The sequence below is a fragment of the Myripristis murdjan genome, chromosome 15, assembly GCF_902150065.1.
Source record: "Myripristis murdjan chromosome 15, fMyrMur1.1, whole genome shotgun sequence".
NCBI classification, from domain to species: Eukaryota; Metazoa; Chordata; class Actinopteri; order Holocentriformes; family Holocentridae; genus Myripristis; species Myripristis murdjan.
The window spans coordinates 7,426,162-7,446,347 of NC_043994.1; the positions used below are offsets into that span (position 1 = coordinate 7,426,162).

The window sequence follows — 20,186 nt, forward strand, 5'->3', positions numbered from 1 at the left end:
GCAGAACATCATGTAGTGAAAATTCTCCATTTGCTTAGGCTGACATTGAAGACAGTTCATATAAATCTTTGTGGAATAACTTAAATGGTTAGCATATTGACTAAGCCAGCTTGCAGGTGGCTTTTCAAAGATGATAGCTTTTAATTATTAAAATAATGATAATAATGAGACCATATGTGAGACAACAACACACGGAAATACAATCACACAGAGCCATTTTACTTCAGCAAAATCCTTACATTAAATTTTATTTCTTGTAAACACATACAAATGAAACAGGGCAGTATCCAGTATTTTGGGATACATAAAAGGAATTTTAACGCTTCCCGGTGATATCATATCCACTGCCGGTGCAAGTATGACTGTGCAGTTTCACATTTCAACATGTCCGCCTGTCGTCCGGTTTGTCTGAACAGGAAAGACAGTGTGTTCCTTTGAGTCGACCGCAGCTCCACCACTGTGTGTATGTATGTGCGTGTGTGTGTGTGTGTGTGTGTGTGTGTGTGTGTGCGTGCGCGCGTGCATGCGTGTGTGCGTATTTGTGTGTATCTCAGGAGCAGCCTCCTCCTCTCCACAGCAGCAAGCTTCCCCATTTTAACCAAAACTCACCCTTAACCCTTCACATGTAGCTTGACATGACTTACAGAAAAACCTTTTCACTCACCGCAAGCCTGGAGTTTCCTCTGTAATTTTATGTAGCAGTCGTGTATGGGTGGATTTTTCACTTTTGGTTCCACATCTGCCCCAATTATGATTCTTGCACAGATTAAAATACTATAAAAAAAAAAAAAAACTTTCTTCGAACATCTTATTGGAATAAACCCATTGCATCAATACACCAGCACTGCACTAATTTGTATATTAGCAGGAAATTAGGTTCGATTATCCTGTTATTTTAATTTCCTCTTTTTCTCTCACAGTGATGGCAGTGTTGTATATCACTGCTGAGTGAGCCCTGAGGAAATCCTGACAATAGCAACTACAGCACATACAGTAGTGGTACAGTAGTGGTTATTGAGCTTATAGACACCATATATCAAATAACTAACTAGTTGTGAGAAAGCTGGGCAAGAAAACATGGCTTGCAATTGAAATTTAATGAAGTGCATGTTCACCCAGAGCCTTTTTTTATTTGATCAAATGCATCCTTGTTTGACCTCCGGGTTCCTATGCTTGATGTCCACAGAGCACTTAACAAAGAAGCAGCACATATGTAAGACATAACTTTGTGTAAAACAACAACATCACAAAATAGATTTGACATTTAACATTTGCAGTCGCCACACTTTATGCCCCCACACACTGACGCAAATCTTATCTACTCAGCTACTTTCAAAATAGCACAATGTATCATGTTTGTGTTTGTGTGTGTGTGTGTGTGTGTGTGTGTGTGTGTGTGTGTGTGTGCGTGTGTGTGTGTGAGAGTGTGTGTATGTGTGGTTTCCTACATGCCAGGGCATGTACGAAAATGACTGCTCTATGGGTAGAAAGTGAATTAGGCCATGATTTACAGCATTCTGAATTGAAACTGCTCTGAAATTAAGACCAGATTTTAACATGTGTTCTTTAAACTGCCACATTGTACAAAATAATCTAAATCTAAATATTTGTGTCATCAAATTATTTCTAACTAAGTCTACTATAACCTACTAAAACAAGTGTTAAAATAGTGCAGTTGGCTTGTGAATTATGAAATTTACCTGTAATTTAAAGTCCAAATCTTTTACTCTTGTTTCTTCTTCAGCTTCTTTCATGCACAGAGGCCAGGTGAAGTGCCAGTGGTTCCTGTACATCTTAACCCTTCCTCTTTCTGTTCTGTACAATAGTTGGTCGTACAACCACTTGAAGTCAACACTAAAAACAGAGGGAATCTTTTCACAAATGAGTTTTGGTTAGTCTGTTGACCAAAGCATGACTTGTACAACATGTGGAATCAGAATTAAAATCCGTATGAAAACAGTGACAACCAAAACAGCTGTAGAGAATGAAAAGCGTTTCTTTACAGTTCAAAATGGTGTTAAACAGACATCTTCAGCAGTTATACTATCTAGCAGTTAACTATCTCACACTGATATAAGAGCGTGAGATAGTTTCCATTTCTGGATGGTGGAAGTGGAAGTGTTCCTTTATTGATAAAGCAAATGTTTACCAGGTGCCATTATTATTATTATGATTAATATTTACAAACCAGTTTAAAGTTTGAATTTGTCCCTGTATTAGCCAGTGTTTTAAATATGTGATATGACCCAGGGGGTTCTCATCTGAATAGACTGTATAAAGAGAAGAGCCACACTGAAATATATGAAGGTGCCTTAACTGCACAGTAGACCTTCTCACAGCAGCCATTTTGACCTGAATAGCAGGGTAAACACAGGTGTTACTGCTGACACTAATGAAGCTCTAACAGAGCCACAGTCCTGGTGTTGGTCATGTTGGCTCCCTGGAAAAGGCTCTGCTACACTTAATTGGAACAGAACTTCAATTAATGCCATTAGTAACACCTGTGTTCACCCTGCTATTTCATGTCAAAATGGCTGCTGTGAAGAAGCTCTGTTGCCTGGGAAAATGCATTAGGGAGAGTCAGCTCGCCAGCTAAAAGCGGTTGTCTTGAAAAGAGGCTGGCAATGTGTGATTGGGAGGAAACTACAGCATGTATAACATACTGATACAAAGAAAATACAATCTAAAATATGTTCATTTTATCTCTAATGCAGATGCCCCGCTGGAGCTGCTGGTGGCGCTAGAGGGAGGGTCACGACGTCACCCAAATTGTAAGGGTTAATTTTCAAACCAACATCAATGCTGTCACCAAATTTCAACAGAGAAAACCACCACTGCCACTGCTGCTGACCAAGCAGCTGACTGACATGGTGATGTATAGCCCCCACTCCCCAGCAGGGCAAAAATATTGACACATATGTAGTTACAACATAAAGTGTGGATTAATGAGTAGCATTGTTATTTGGTAATGGAGACCTCCCAGATCTGCTTGCATGTTGCCTAATTTTGCTAACCACCCTGCTGTAACTTCTGTCCTCCCACAGGCTGATGTGAAATGATGCTCTCCTTAGTCAGCCTTCCTGGATAGATAAAAAAATTTGAAATAACCCTGAAGATCCAAATTGTGACTTTCCACCACCTTCCTTCGCTTATTCCCGCCATCTCTCCCACCCTGATGTGAATCATGATGGGTTTTACTGCTGTGACAACAAACAAGGAAATCACCATCATTTCTGCCAGTATAAAACATATCGACGTGCATCTTCACACGCCTGCACTGCCATCGTTGTTTTGTCCCAAGTTCAAAGATGAGCCTGTATGCATGCATGCATGTGTGTGTGTGTGTGTGTGTGTGTGTGTGTGTGTGGCTAACACTTGAACTGTGAATCACCATGTTGTGTTGCCAGGCAGAAATGATCAGCTGCTTTATCCTTGAGTGCACTGTAGTCTGGTGCTGTGATTGGTGTCAGAAGGGAGCATATCTATGTTCCCAAGGTCCTTTGTGCCCCACGTTCTATGTTCCCACGGTCCTATGTCCCCAGGGTCCTATGTTCTCAAGGTTCTATGTTCCCAAGGTTCTATGTTCCCAAGGTCCTATGTTCCTAAGGTTCTATGTTCCCAGGGTCCTATGTTCCTAAGGTTCTATGTTCCCAGGGTCCTATGTTCCCAAGGTCCTATGTTCCCAAGGTTCTATGTTCCCAAAGTTCTATGTTCCCAGGGTCCTATGTTCCCAAGGTCCTATGTTCCCAGGGTTCTATGTTCCCAAGGTCCTATGTTCCCAGGGTCCTATGTTCCCAGGGTCCTATGTTCCCAGGATGCTATGTTCCTCAGCTCCCATTATGTGCTATATGGAGCTGGGGAACATGCGACCTTAGGAATGTAGTTTCACATCATTTACAATGCATCATTTGAGCTGCCCTGCATGAATTTGTGCCTGCTCACATCTTTGAACACACAGTTATAATATATTTGAACTTCACTGTATTCCTTGCAGGCTTTCTTTGATGGACCAGTTTGATGGAAAGTACTGCATGCATATCATGGCATGCTTTGAAAAGGTAATGTAAGGTATACATATAGGGCCCTATCTTGCGCCAGACTCCCTAAACCCGTTATTTGCGGATTTAGGGCTGCGCAAGAGGCGTTCCCCCGTAAAAGTTGTTATCTTGTGCACCTCCCGTTATCCGCAAAACACCTGCGCTACCCGCTATATTATGCATAGGCGTGTTTTGGGCGTTACGCCAGTTAGACCAATCAGTGTGCCAGGTGCCATTGCCTTTAAGGGCAGGATGCGCTATCCTAAATCCTAAATCCTAAACCCGCGATGGAGAGAGGGAGGTAGATTTTCTCAGGGCTTCCACTGAGGCTAAAGCAAGTTGGCTTTATATACATATTATATATTATATTATAGGCGAGTTAATTCGGGAGGTGGAGCCACATGTGTCCAAGTGGACGTGTCACAAGGTTGTACTGATTGAGTAAAATCCCCGGGTCACACCACACACACACACACAAGAGGCAGAGGGGGAACTATGTGTAAACTAATTTATTGACAAGGTAGACTAGGCAAATAAAATATTAAGAATAAAAATAGGCTATAGCACACCTGCTGGCTTATGGTAAAACAATAAAACACACTGGCGTAAGTGTCCAATTAAAACAGTCTTTCCTCTAAACAGTCTATATGAGTAATATACTCAGTCCATTCCGGTGGCGTCCCGGTATCAGTCCGACCGTGTGCGTGGCGAGGCTCCGTCGGGGCGTGCGTTGAAGCCGCCTGGGCGCGCTCTCCTAACAGCCCAAACTTTAGGAAAAGCGGATAGCGGGTGGTCCTGCTCAATACAGTGAATGCATCTATTTGCAGTAAAGACTCTCCCTATAAACTTTGTATTTAACTGTTTGTGTGGCTTTTCTTTCATCAGTAGCTTTTGGTTTTTAAGGTTAATTTTTTTTTTTAAATTTAATTTTTTTTATCTTTTGTTTATTTTTCTTGTATTTTCTTTGTTTCTAATTTCATGTTCATGTATTTTTTGGAGGTGGGGGTTTTGTTTTTTTGCTAATCTGGTCATTTATTGGTCATTTTCATGTATGTGTGTTTTTTTTTTTTTTTAAACACAGTTTTAGGGGTACTTTTAGTTTCATTTTAAATATGTGATGGGTTTGAAAGCAATCATGTTGTTTCAAATGGTTAAGCCCTGTGTGTCAGCCCAAAGCCTAGTACATAAAACACATAGAGACAAAATGTAACATTATAAAAACAACTTGGATTATCATGTTTTTGGCCAGGGAAACGTATAGTTCTCCTGGTTTCTTCATGTGAGCTCACTGCCAGCCAGGTCAGGTCATTAGCTCCTGTTGGTTACTGGTTAATTTTAGGAGAACAGGGAGTCCACAGTGTCACCGGCTGAACCCAAGACAGTCTTGTCTTATCTGGGTTGTAAAACAGCTGAACAGCTGGTCTGTACCACAGTGGAAGGCTGTGCGAGTGTTTGTGTGTGCGTGTGTGAGAGCTAGTGCAAAATGTGTGGCTGATTGTGTGTGTGTGTGTGTGTGTGTGTGTGCTGGGATGTGTGGATCACTGTGGTTGTGTGTGTGTGTGTGTGTGTTCGTGCGTGTGTGGTGTGCATATGCAAGCATGCAGACGTGAATGTGCTTGCACAATGTGTGTCTATTTAGGGGAGTGGTTCATTCTGTGTGTATCTCTCTCTCTCTCTCTCTCTCTCTCTGTGTGTGTGTGTGTGTGTGTGTCAAGGTTTCTTGCAGACATGTCTGGGCGTATTCTCAGTCACTGCATCTTAGTACTGCGTAAACTGCCTCAGGCACAGCTGAAGCACACACACACACACACACACACACACACACACACACACACACACAATGGGAATCCACTGCCATAGTGTTTAGTCCAGTGAAGCAGTTATCCCCTAAAAGAAATGAAAACGATAATAATAATAATAATAATAATAATAATAATACAAAAGCAAGTGATTAGTTGTTTCATATATTAATATGGCTCTGTCATGTGTGTCCCTGCAGAGAGGACAAGTGAAAGTGTGTGGAGTCAGACCTGGGACCGTCCTGTTTGGTGACCAGTAGTCCACTTCTCTAAACTTGTTTCCTTGTCATAGAATCTGGGAGTTTCTTTCATTTCCAATTGTATCTCATCACAGAGCTCAAATTTGTTCTCTGTGTTTGTGTAATAGGTGCTATATGATGAGCATCAGAGTCTGGAACCTAGTTCAGTCACAATAATCTCACAACAGGTAGACAAGCCGAGACATAGTGCATCAGCACGCGGTGGAGTTACTTCACAATTAGTCAGCCCGCTTGCCTGTAAAAACTACACTGGGCTCACTTTCTGTTGGATATTACTTATCAGTCAAGCTGTGTATCTGACATATCATCAGCTTGACCGCATACTAAATAGAAAGTCAGCTCTGTATAGAAGAATAGAAATCATGTTGTTAGCTCCTGGACTCTAAAACAAGCGTCTGACATGATTTCAAAGTAATTTGTACCCTGATGTGCGTAATGTCAGCTTGTCAGTACTGACAGAATCTGATTTGCCTGCTGCATCTGTAATGGCATTTATAATGGCTAATAATTGCATTCTATTATCACCATTTGCTCTGCTAAATTGGACTGTGGAAAAATATTTTATTAAAGTATGAAGTTATTCAGACAGTAATTATGATATGTAACCTGATAATGTATTCATTTGATTGAATATGCATTATTTTTTTTTTTTTAGTAGGAGGCACAAATCCAAGACACAATCGTATAAGTAAACTGTTAAATTAAGACATTTTAATGGTTTAAAAGATTCATATTGACAATAAAAACAAAACTGGCAGGACTGATCTTGAACTTGGCCTCACAATAGGAGGAGGTAATGAAAAGTGTGAAAGCAGGTGAACTATAGATTTTGAATCAGTCGCTCATGGACCAGCGTGGTTTATTGTACTCTGACTAAGGTGATGTAACAAACCACTTTACTGCATCAGAGTTTATTCAGTTATTCTACAGTTACTGAAGAAGTAAAAGTGGATCATCACTCATCTGGCCCAAGTAGTGGGTTTTCAACCACAAGACTGAAGCTAATGATGATACAATCTGCTGTGTCACAGTAACCTGTCAAATCTGCTCAGACTATTCACTTTTGCTTTGCACTAGAACATTCATCTCTGTTTCCCTAGTCCTGCTGTTGTATTTTTAGACTTTGTTTCTACACAGCCCACAGACATTTTTCACAGCAGCTGCTTTGACATAAAAGAGCAGGTAATCACATGTTATTAATATCATTAATTATGGTTCTGCTCCAGTTTTGTATACCAGAGTGTTTTAGGTGAGTTCAAGTGGAACAGAATCTTTATAAATATCATTAATAAGACATGCGTTTACCTGCTATTTCATGTCAAAACAGCTGCAGTGAAAAAGGTCTGTTCTCTACTGGACCTTTATGATGGAGCCAGACAACTGCAAAGAATTTTTTTTTATATAGGTGATATACATATTTTCCTAATAGCTTTCAATTACATTGCTTTCAGTGAGTTTAGACAACCAGTCATACAGAACAGTTCTTACATGCCAACATGACTTACTGCTGGCAGATCAAAACACTGCCTAGGAAGGTCCCATTATATATATTCACTAGATCCGCTTATTGGATTAACCATCCTTTAAAATCTAATTGACTGTATTATTGTGGGAACATGGAAGCGAACTGTGTGTGTAACGACTTCAGCGCGTAAAGGTCAGTCAAGCGAAGGCACGACACACACACACACACACACACACACACACACAGACGCCCAGGAGCCAGAGTGCACGTGAAGCACATCATGATGAATATCTATCCACGCTCCTCTGCAGCAAAACATAGTAATGACCTTGTTACAGTAGCATAACCTGGATCACCTGCCTGTCTGACAGCCTGTCTGCCAGCCTGTCTCTCTGTCTGACAAGAGTTGTTGAAAAGCCACCTTACTTCACCTCAACAAGTCAGTTCATCTTGTGTGAATCAAAAAAAAAAAAAAAAAAAAAAAAAAAAAAGAGTGAAAAATACACCAATTGGATCAGATTATTTCACAGGCATCAAGGACACTCTGCAAAGTGAACCTGCGTCTGCAAACAAGTGATTATGAATTATGCAATAAAATGTGTTGATGTAATAAACACCACGTTATTGCTTAACCTGGTAATTATTAGGGTGTGTCGTTTTTGTAACGATGCAATAATACCATGGCAACAACTTTAACGAAGAACAATGTACTTGAATTGTTACAGTATCAGTCATTTTAATTATCACATCATCAGCTAATAATATGTAGCACCCCTCTGACATAACAATGACCAATTAATGTAAGAATGTGATATAAACTATTACATTACAGGTTTACCACATTTTGGATCAAGACATTACATTATCAGTTGCTATACAGGGCTCTTTTTTTAGGGGGGAGGAATTGTTGCACCGAAGACAATCCAAAAATGTATTTATCTTGTATTTGTTTATTTTGCAATGCACAACCTAAAGGGAACTGCATCAGAATTAGATTCAGTCTGATATCAGTGGGAGACATATCCACTCAAATCTATAACTATAAAACAAGGTAACTTGTTTTACCCAATATCAGGTTTTGAAAAATAAGATTTAAAAACTGAAAACAAGATTACTTGATTACAAGATTACAGTCCAGCGGGCTGCACTCAAGCAGTCGCTCTTAATGGAGGCTTTGCAGTTACAAAACAAAATTCCCTGCAACCACCAGTCTCTGCTAAGGGGAATCAGCAGTAGCCAAATAATAGCTAATACACAACAATCAAACTAGGAAAAACAGAGATGTTGTCTACCTTCTACTAGACACTATATATTAGCTAGTGCACATATCAGATGTGCCAACAGCAGGCGGTGTTAGCTGAACAGACAGCTACTAGCTTATGGTTAACTACGGCAGAATTTCCAATGTACCCAGGTACTATGTTCTCCAGACTTATATGGTACATAATGGGAATATGACAAAGGGTTCTATGTTCCTGAGGCCCTGCATTCCCGGGGCCCTATGTTCCCAAATGTCCTATATTCTCAAGGTCCAGTGTCCCCAGGATCCTGTGTTTCCAAGGTCCTATGTACCCACAGTCCTATGTTCCCCACCTCTATATAGCATTTGGAACCTGAAAAAGATGTTCCCCAGCTCTGTATTCACTGTTAGGGTCAGGGTTAATGTGTGCTAACAGAATATTGAACTAGCAAACATAGCACCTTGGGAACATAGGACTCTGGTAACATAGATATGCTCCCTTAACTAGCTAACAAGCTCATATCTAAACATCATACTAAACAGATCAGTGGTGAAATGATCAATTCTCAGTTAATTAACAGAGATATTAATCATGTCTATTCAGTTTTGTTCAGATGGCCAAGGTGTACAGCTGTTCACAGCTACAGTTGACTGAGAGCTGAAGACCTGCAACATGGCTGCCAGAGGCTAAGTTACATCACCTTAAAGCCCTGTGTAGGCCTACATGTTGTCCACACATACTTTTGATCGGTATGTTATACAGCGCTAAAAAATTATTTCTTTGCATATTCCTCTTTGTGTCACACATGTCTAAGTTTCACAAATCAGAGGTCAACTGTGGAGCATCGGGAGGGTTCACTCAAAGATACTGGATAGTTTATTCTCATTGGCACCGATGATAAGAAACTGAGGCACATCTTCCTCCATGGGAATCAGTAGACTGTGGACCTGCTGCTGGTCTGCCACGGCCAGGGGCAGCAGTGTAGAGCCACAGGATACAAACACAGGAAATGAGTCCAAGCTGAGGCGTCTGGGATGACTCTGACTCAGCACCTTCAAAGATAGTGACAGGCATTGTTACTTTGGCTGTACGTTGCACAGATAAATCCCGTGACCTTCCAGTTATGGGACGGTGCCTGTAACCATCTGGACCCCTATTGCCAGCAGAGACTGCTGACAGCCGAGACAACGTGGTTTACATCACGCACACACATGCATCGTCTCTCTCTCGTGTCCCAGGTGTCCTGGCATGGTGCCTCTCTCCACACAGTCAAACTAGAGATAACCCATTTATAGACTGTTGCCTGGAATACACTGATAACTGTCTACTGACGCTCCCCCTGCTCTGTGTGTATGTGTACGTGAGTGTGTGTGTTTGAGCAAGAGAGAGAGGGAGAGGGAGAGAGTCAGATATGCAAGTGTATGATGTGTGTATTTTTTTTGTGTGTGTTTCGATATTGAGTGTGGGTTTGCCTCTTATCTGTTTGTGTACATGTGTACCCGCAACCAAGCAAACAAATGTGCATGTGTGTTTGTGTGACCTTACCTAACCTAATCAAAATGTCAAAAATGGTTTTCCCTCTTGTTTGTTGCCCACTTAACCTTTGGCTAGCACCTCAAAACAGCATCAAATCTCAAAATGACTATGAGCACTTCATAAACCGAAACTCCAATCATTACCTTTGACCTTTCAGCACACAGTCAGATCGTTTCTGTAGATAGTGCCCACCCTCCCTTTCATTGCCATGGTGAAGAGACTGATATGAGTTTTTGAGAGCTGATGCCAGTTGCTCTTATAGATTGAAGTCACTGATAGCAAAGCCTGTGTTCCAGCAACCAAAGCCTTTAAATCTGACTCAGTCTCATCTAGTATTTCACTTAGAATTCTATGTTTATCAGGGAAGAAAAGCCTATGAAACAGCATGAAAATGTTTCACTGAAACCTAGGCTACCACTGTATTCTACCACCTTTATGAATACTGTTACCAAAACAACCACTACTAAGACTACTGAGACTACTCATAATCTGAACGATCTACAAACATAGTCATGCATGCTTGTGCAGACAAAATGTCTCATCTGAATTAATTTAGCTGGGCTTCCAATAGACCAGTGGTTCTCAGCCTTTTTAGTGTAAGGGCCTCCATATAGGGCACAGACCTGTATTTGACTGTCTATACTGTAGACTGGCAGATTAACAGTGAAAAGTGTGAAACCTATGAGCAGAATAGTCATTCTTATACATTCTTTCATTGGACTACCTTCTAGTCAGTGAAATGATAGTGAAATTATTTTTCAGGAAACCCTGTAGAACCCCCTAAGGGATCCCTGGGAGTCCCCAGATCTCTGGTTGAGAACCGTTGCAACAGACAATCAATATCATATTAATGAATTGTACAATAAATATAGATAACATAGCTCTCTCTGTCCAGAAACCTATAAAATATAAAATAACTTGGAGAAAAACAGATATTTCTGAAATCAATGACCAATCCTGTCTCATATAGTGATATTGCATATCATTATATATAGAACTCTACTCCTGCTGGCTGTAATTCACCTCATTGGTGACTTGTGTGTGTCTGTATATATTATTGACCTTACCTGACCTTTCTGAAAGGTCATGAGCTGTGAGTGTGTGGCTGATTGGGTCTTGGTCCATGATAAACCTTGTCTTCCTTTCACATCATTCACCCGTTGGGGAACCCTGTATATCTGCACAACCCATCTGCTTAACCCTGGATAACATTTTCAGGTTTTTCAAGAGTTAAGGTTTAGTCTCTTGCTTTGAGACTCAAGCTGACGACAACACATTGCGACACATCATATTCTTATCACACAGTGGGCCATCAGGAAGAGACGCACAGCCCATTTGGACGCCTCTACTGTACCGGGGTTTTAAAAAAAAAAACAGGCCATATCTGATGCCTGAGTTTATCATGGGTTTAATATCACATTTACTTTATGAGGGCTTAAAATTAAAGATTTAGATTTGAATGCAGGTACAGCACAATTTAAACTTTAGCTCAAATGTAACACACCAAAAATAGCTTTATATTTGTTTCGCCTTGCTTTGGATATTGCATGAACTAGAGATGCCAGTGACCTCAGTGACCTTCGTCCCTCTGAGGTCAGGGTCATTTCCTCCCAGCTGCTGATCTCCCTGACCTTTAAGCAGCCATCCTGTTGTCTCACCACAACTTTCAGAAGTTTCCAAGCAAGCATTGTAAGTAAATAAATAGCATACAAAGCTTATAAAAAAAATTACGTATCACCATAGAGCAAAATGCATAAGAAATAGACAACAGCATGTGTGGTCTGCTAAACCTTCCCTGGAGAAATACACATTTAAATAAAAGAAAATCACTGAACTCATATCGGAAAATCAGGACAACCTCTTAATGATATTTTTTTTTTACTTTAAACATTGAAGCTTTGTCATGTAATTACCATATTTCTCATGTAATACCATGTGACACAAGACTCACCATAAAGTACAGTAGTATTTTCCATGTTGGTGGAAAAATATCAAATAACCAACCAAATTTACAAGAAGAATTTTCATCACGATTCAGTTCATAGACATGAAAGTTTTAGCACCAAAACAGAGATAGAGGAATGAATCTCCAAAATATTATGTATCCATTGTGGCAAAGAACAACATTATGTGAAGTTTGTCATCAAGTTATACTGTTAATCAAGGATGCTCACTGTCCTTCAGAGAGTATCATTTGGTTTATTTATTTATTTATTTATTTTTAACAAGGTAGATATTTCATATCTAATAGAAAACAAAGCTATGACTGGCTCCAGAGATGTTAGGGTGGACCAAGAGGCATCAGAAGATTTTAATAAAAGGCCAAAATAAATCTGATGAACCCACCTAACCTTCAGTATTAATACTATTCCTTTATTTCTAATAATGTATATGAAAAAGAAGCATTCAGATTTAAAGTAAAATGATGTACTTCCCTTTTAATGGAAATAAAACATGTCTAATGTACAATCTTCATGTGGCATGTATAATGGTATGTAGATGATGTGGTGTTACAGCAGTGTATTTGTAAGTGTGTATTATGAGAACTCAAACTACCTGTTGTTTTCAAATGCAACAGGAGCAAGAAGAAGAAGAACAGACGTCCAATCAGACAACTTCCTCGGTGAGAGATGTTTTATTGGCATGTCGGCATCATTAGAGAGTTACAGGGGAATTCACACACAACCAAGATTCACTTCTGCTAAACTCTCGTCAACAGGCCAGGAATCCAAAACAAGAAGCCTGCTGGGCTTTATAGGCAGACAAATATAGCTCCCCTCCTCTCTCTCTCTCTCTTTCTTGCTCTCTCTCTCCCTCACTCGCCTTGCCTCTCTCTCTTTTTTCACACACACTCTTCCCTCTTTGTTCTTTGGCGTTCTCTTCCTACTTCACACACTCGTGTCTCTTTTTTTCTTCCTTGTTTTTTGCTCAGCATCTTACCGTGGCTCCCTCTCTCTGTTTTCCTCTCTCTCCTTGTCACCTGGGTCTCACAGAATTTCAGGAAATAAGTGCAACGTCTTACCATGCAAATATACAAGCTCGGTACACAAACATAATGGAAATGCATTTTTTCCCACCAGGACAGCACTCGGTGATGGAAACAGGGAGTACTTTGATGCTGAAACAGAGCAGTACAAAGTAATGGTATGGAGTTTGGGGTGCAGATTGATGGATATTTTTAACTTCAGCGTAGTGTAACTGTGGAGAAAATCCACAGGGTGTTCATGTCGTCATCCCTGTCACAGTGTATGATTTAAAGTCCCATTTAAAACCTGTCCTTTTAATCTGCAGCTGTCATTGTCTCTCTTAAATGAGACTGGATCCTTTGAATTGTGCTGCCGCTGTCCAACCCAAATCCTTCATTTGCAAGCAAAAAGCTAAAAGCTTAAAAAACGTACAACCAGATTCGTTCTCTCTCGCCGCTGAGCCATAAAAAAGTGTCTGGTTAGCAGCTGCTGTGTGTGTTTCTCTTTAATCAAAAAACAGTTTTAGAGGGAGAGAATCACTACGACTCCTCTGTGTGCGACATGTTAACATGGAAGGCTAACCACTTAGTTGTATAAAAGTTATAAAAATGTATTCGATTTTTTTTCTTTTCTCATATTCTGAGGGATTTCATTAATTTCTCCCACAGACAACTTCTTTTTTCATCCAGAAATCCTGAAAATGCTAACAGATCAGAGACAAATGACAACATGTCTTCTGAGGCCTATTCCCATCTTATGACAGCTTTTCTATTTGGAGCAAAGGCTTTTATTAAACCATGACTGAATCCTTATTAACCTTATTAACCAAAGTTGTTGAACTTGCTCGAACAATAACTGTTAGATAACCCTGTCCAATTCATGCTGTTGGTGACATAGTATTTCCAGGGTTGGGGACTGTACTCTTTACATTATTCATGTCTTCAGTGTGTTATCTGCATGTCAGAGTTCACTCTCAGAAAATTTTGTGAGAGCGTGTTGGTGTGTTTTTTTTTTTTTTCAGCAGCATCCCCTGTTGGCCCTCTGCTCTCCTCAGTATTGAGTGTTTTCTCTCTCACGCTCACTTTGCCTGTCTGGCTCTCTGTGGAGGAGCGGTAAATAGAGCCTCCAGGCAGGGCCTTTTAAAACAAGTTTCCCTCCTCGACACAGAACATCTTTATCTCTCAGATCTGTGCCTTCACTTTGAGGCTCAAAGAGGCTTTTCTTGAGGGAGAAAAGCATCTTCAGTGTTTAAGAAAAGCAACTGTAGTTGGAGCCGGCAGCTCTGACTATGAAGCAGAACGAGATCATAAAATAGAGAGTCGGTTCATCTCAGGACAAACTGCACATCGCTGTCACTGTAGGGGGAAAAAACTGTTTTGAAGAAGTAAATCTTTCAGGAATAAAGAGGGCTTGTCCTGCGATGGGGTTGTGGCCGTGGTTGTGACAGGTGACGAGGGCCTGAGGGTCATGAAACTCACTCAACCCATACACACACACACACACCCACACACACACACACACACGTGTGTGTTAGTAGTGTGTGTTAACACTTTGTGTTAACACTGTGTACCACAGTGCTGCGGTCTCCAGCACTCATATTCTGACAGAAGGGGGACACTTCATTCCTCTGCTGTATTTGGGTGTTATGAAACTTCATCACAGAGGGGTAAAAGTAATATTATCTATTTAATAAAATGAAATAAGTGTATTACTGTAAAAATTTGAACTGTAAATCTTGAAATATCTTTGAAGAGCCCTGCACTGGAAATCAGTTGTTTGTCTCTGTCTTTATTAAAGCCACTTTAATGCATCACATCTAGATTTGGTCCTTATCAAGGTTTTTGTTTTTTGGTTAGTTTCTCCCCTTCCTTTCCTTTCCTTTATTTTGTTTTTACTTTTTTTTTCAGTTCCACTTTAGTTTTAATCAGATTTTACAGCGTGTTCACTGGTCTAGTTTTCATGTTTTAAGAAGAAAATTTGCAATTTCTCTGATTCCAGCATCTCAAATGCGAATAATTTTGGGTTACAGCCGGTTGGTTGGGGAGGATATTAACTTGGACGGTCAGAAATTGTGATCAGCATTTTTCACCAGTTTCATACATTTTACAGACCAAACAACTAGCTGATTAATTGAGAAAATAACTGAGAGTGTTGCATAATCAGATCAGTGCCTCTATGCTATGAGCTTTGTTTGCTAATGTTATTCTCCATAGAAGAGAGGAGGGCAGCTGGTCAACTAGGGAGAGCTGAAATCCCAGTCAAATGAAGCGATCATCAACTACTTCAACTGCATTTTATTCTCCCAAAACTCCATGACCATGTAACAACCATTCCTACATTCATCAAAAGCTGTACAGATACATGATTCCTGTCACCAGAATAAAACTCGATTCACTTAGCTCTGTAAACTGGCATGTCCTTTTACATGGGGTTTGTGCAACATTAGACCAAGAGAGCCCAAACTGTCCCTGCCTCACACTCCAAACAACGTGCATGAAACAGACACACACACAGAGGAAGAACAAATTCAGCAGCTCGTTTAAGACAGTGGAGCTGATGGACCTTCATCAGGGCTGCATGACAAGGGAACAACTGATCCTTCATACCCTTTCATGTCCTCTTCAGTGGACTTTTCTTGAAATATACATATTGTAAATAATGAATTCCCTGCTTAGAAATTTCACATGGATGCCAAATATCAGATGATGAGGTCACAAAGTTGAGGAAATTTTTCAGTCACTTTGCAGTCAGTGAATTGTAGGGAGAAGAAGCAGACATGCAGCTTTAGAACATATTACACATTGTAGTTAGCAGGACAAACCACTGTAACTAACATATGAAATTTGTTAAATAAGCATGCTCAGCTGCGGGGCATCCATGATTGTTTCTTGTTTGTCTTTTGGGTTTGATTTCCCAACAAAACAGCATGTGACTGCGATGCTGTCAAACAGTCAGAAAAGCATGTGAATGCAGAGTTGGAGCAGTCAGAAAGCAGGTAACACGCCACAGATCAGTGTCTAGGAGTTTACAATTAAGCTTTAGAGGGGCATTAAGGCATCTGTGACTTTATGGAGCTCTGTCTGCGACTGAGTGGAACTGTAACCAAGGCAACAGGCTCCTTATGGTGGTCTGTAGCTGACATGAACAATAAAATCCCATTCTGCTAGAACAGGATCTTACATTGCAGCTTCACACCGACCGAATTTGTTCTTCCTTTCAACATGAAAGCAAAATGTTACCCCAGCTGACTCCATGGCACCGCTGTGTGCCAACCACCAGCACACTGCAACCAGCTCTTCTGTCACCGCCTGTGGTCAGCACTCACCAGCCTCCCCGTCTCATGATGATGATGTCACGCTCTGGACTGACTCAGCATTTTCTCTGCTGGAACAAACAAGAGAGAAAAGCACTGTTAGGCTGAAGGAAATAAACACGACAAATGTGGAAGGTAAACATGACGCAGGAACACATACGGTAATGCTTTACTCATAAAGCATGATGGGGGTGCATTATAAGCACAGACTGCGAGTGCACAGAGCAGAATAGAACAGAATAGAATAGAGGCTTTTATTGTCCATGAATAGAAATTTGCTCTGTGCACATTAGCACAGAAGGAAATACATGCCAAAAAAAAAAAAAAAAAAAGCCTAAAGACACTCGACAAACTATACAAACTATACAAAAAAAAAGTTTACCAGTCTACATAATATGGTATTATGGTTATTTTCTTGATGGGTATTGATTTAATAATTTCATGAAATAGACAGATAGATAGATAGATAGATAGATAGATAGATAGATAGATAGGTAGACAGACAGACAGACAGACAGACAGACAGACAGATAGATAGATAGATAGATAGATAGACAGAGCCCCTGTTCCAAGGCCATATACACAACATTATATCACCATGTGTGGTCTGAAAAAAAAAAAAAATAATAATAATACATGCAAGACTCTCCTGCCCTATTAACATTTTTTTTTTTAAATCTGCCAATGCTACTTATTCAGTGAAAGGCCTAGTTGATGAGGACTGTCATATAGGGCCGGTTGGATGTCTGCTGACAAAATGCACATAGTGGAAGTCACTTTGAGCAACAGCGTCTGCTAAATGATAATGTAATGTAATGCAATGCGTGGTCAAAATATCCTTGCAAATTTACTGACTTCAAAAAAAGGCATTTAAGTGTGTGTCGTGCCGAGCGGATTAGCCTTAACTACGTGTTGACATGACTGCTTACAGAGCAGACGCACTACAGTGCCCCGTCAAAGAAAACAAAGGAAATGTCAGGCTATGATTTCGGCTAAGAATACACACTAAGTCACATTCCAGAGGGGATCTTCCCGCTCTTTTTCATTAAAGCAGAGCTTTTTTTTTTCTTCTTTCAATTTTATTTCCATCAACATGCTGGTCACAGATGGCAGCTGGATGACAAAGACACAAAGAGCCAGAATGGCAACGAAGTAAAAGTTGTTTTTTTTTTATTGTTTTTTTTTTTTAATGATCAAAAATCATCAGGTTATATATTGTATATTGCATAGCACACCCTACATCATGTATCATAGACTATATTTACAGAGAAAGAGAAACAGAATTTTTCCCACACTGCAGACACTTCAGCAGAAACGGTTTATTTTCCCTGAAATTGCTGTGATTATGTTTCTGCATTTCTCATATTATTTCATCACAATAGCTTGTTCCTCTTGAGAGAAACATGCCACCCTGGATCTGTCCACGCTGCATGTGAGCAGCCACTTGTCACAAGGGCCACGCCTTTTACCGTAAATGGTTCAAACATACAACAGAGAGCACAAGCAAAAATCAAAGTCAAAAATAAAATAGATAAATTAAAAATAGAATAAAAATGAAACAAGGTGTGACATCTGGAGCAGTGCAGAAAAGCAAACCCAGCACACTCTGCAATGCACACAGTGCAGCTTTTACTCTGTAATGCCATGCTCAAATACATACATGAACCTTATTTCTATGAGAAGAGTGGCTTGTTTTTCCTCATTCTGTTTAATAATCTGCTCACCCTAACTGAAAATGAAGAAAAGGCACATAGCATATAAGATACTGTATTGTACAATATCTTATGTACTGCAATATTTACTTCAATATTTACTCCAGTTTTTAGCCTGTAAAATGAGCCTTTCCATGTTCCATCTAATTCTTTTTTCTATTTTCAAATGTATTTTCTTTTTTTATTTGCTTGACCATGAGGCACATATGCTTTGAAAAGTGCTGTGTAAACAAAGCTTACTGTTAGTATTTATTATTATAATTATAAGTGGACCTACCAGAAAAATACCCCCAGGTCATTTTGAATCCTGAAACCACGGTTTAAGAATAAAAAACATTATTTACAGTAATATTCTTTCTTTATTTTAAAAGCTAATGCAAAGTCAGTTCACTTCGATTCAAGCGGACTTTGTTTAGACTGGGGACAGGGTCACGCATGACTGAACAGATTAAAGCACAGTCGGGGAGCGTCTTTACTTTGAAGCTATGTCCTATTTGCAAGAAAACAGCCCTCTGGTTTTTAGCGCAAAATAGACAACAACACTTGCTTTCCAGAGATTTATGAACTGTTGGAAAAGATGAGGCAAAATGCCTCTTATAGAAATTTAGACTTCAGGCATTTAGCAGATGCTGTTTTCTGGAAGAGCTGACAGGATGCGGTGCCATGTGAGCAAGCACAAGTCAAACTGCTGAGGATGAAATAATAAAGCTATTATGATATACACTTGGTGTCCACTTTCTCAGCTCCACCTGTACAATCTCATGCAGTCCAGGTCAGCAGCTCTGCCATGAACACTACCTTTTAATAAAGTTCATCATGTTGAGTTTGTGTTGACATTGTGGAGAATGTGTCAGTTTAACTCTGTGTTTATTATTGAGGTTGTAGTTTGCAGAGGTCTTGTTCTGGACTACATTATATTGAGAGGTGTTTTTGTCCTGCCTATTATTAGAAAGGAATATTAGAAGAATATTAGAAACAGCTCTCAATAAAATAATCTTAAAAAGACAATGAATATTGAAAATCACATGCAGATTGCTTTTACTGCCGCATTTTTAAAATCCATGTATGTCGAGACAACAAACATCTGTGCTTGTTTGCAGCATAACTTGTCGGCTCATAGTAAATATAGGTGTCAATATGTGCTAAGATATTTTGTTTGGAAAAAAGTAGCATAATTATAGTATGTGTTGTCCCAAAGCAGACAGCTGGATAAAGGAAAGAGAATAATAATTGTGGCAGTCTGTCACTGTGGAGCTAGGGGAATGGTTTACATGCATAAATACAGTGCAGACACACACACAAATCTATCCTATGGTATACAATTAAAATCACCAAAAGGGCAAAATAGCAGCATTACTCTCCTGCCGTGCATAGAAACAGGGTCACTTGAAATACACATCCCACACACACACACACACACACACAAGCACAAAACAGGCTCTACCAAGATAAATTTCTCCCGTCATTTGAACACACACCCAAGAGGCTTCCTACCCGAAGACAAATTTTTTTATCCATCTCAAAGCAGCGTAGGTGTACGTTGTGATTAAAGAGCTTCTAAAAAGTCCAACAAGATAAATTACAATCTTCCATTTCTAACCTCACACCGTAACCATTACACCGACCGCAAGGCTGACGGTTTAAAATGTCCTGTCCTCTGTGACGCTGTTTATCATTCTGTTAAGAGCAGAGGAGATTAATTAGATGGTTGGCCTTTTTAAGTAGAGTACCACTCAGTTTTAGGAGTCACATATCACTCTGAAAAAATGTTTAAATCCCCAGTTCAAGCCAGGAAAGGTACTATATATTAGTTATTGCCATCAAAAACAGTATATCAGCAACATGCATATTTTTCAG

The 20,186-nt window shown here is 39.9% G+C and overlaps 1 long non-coding RNA gene across 2 annotated transcripts in view; it reads right to left on the minus strand.

Moving 5' to 3' along the window:
* Nucleotides 1-12,906: 12,906 nt before the first annotated feature.
* The window catches only part of LOC115372221 (uncharacterized), an 84,416-nt gene continuing 77,136 nt past the window's right edge, over nt 12,907-20,186 (minus strand). For both annotated transcript variants that reach the window (XR_003929433.1, XR_003929434.1), the window contains exon 4: nt 12,907-16,688. This is a non-coding gene — a long non-coding RNA (uncharacterized LOC115372221). The remainder of the gene's footprint in view (nt 16,689-20,186) is intronic.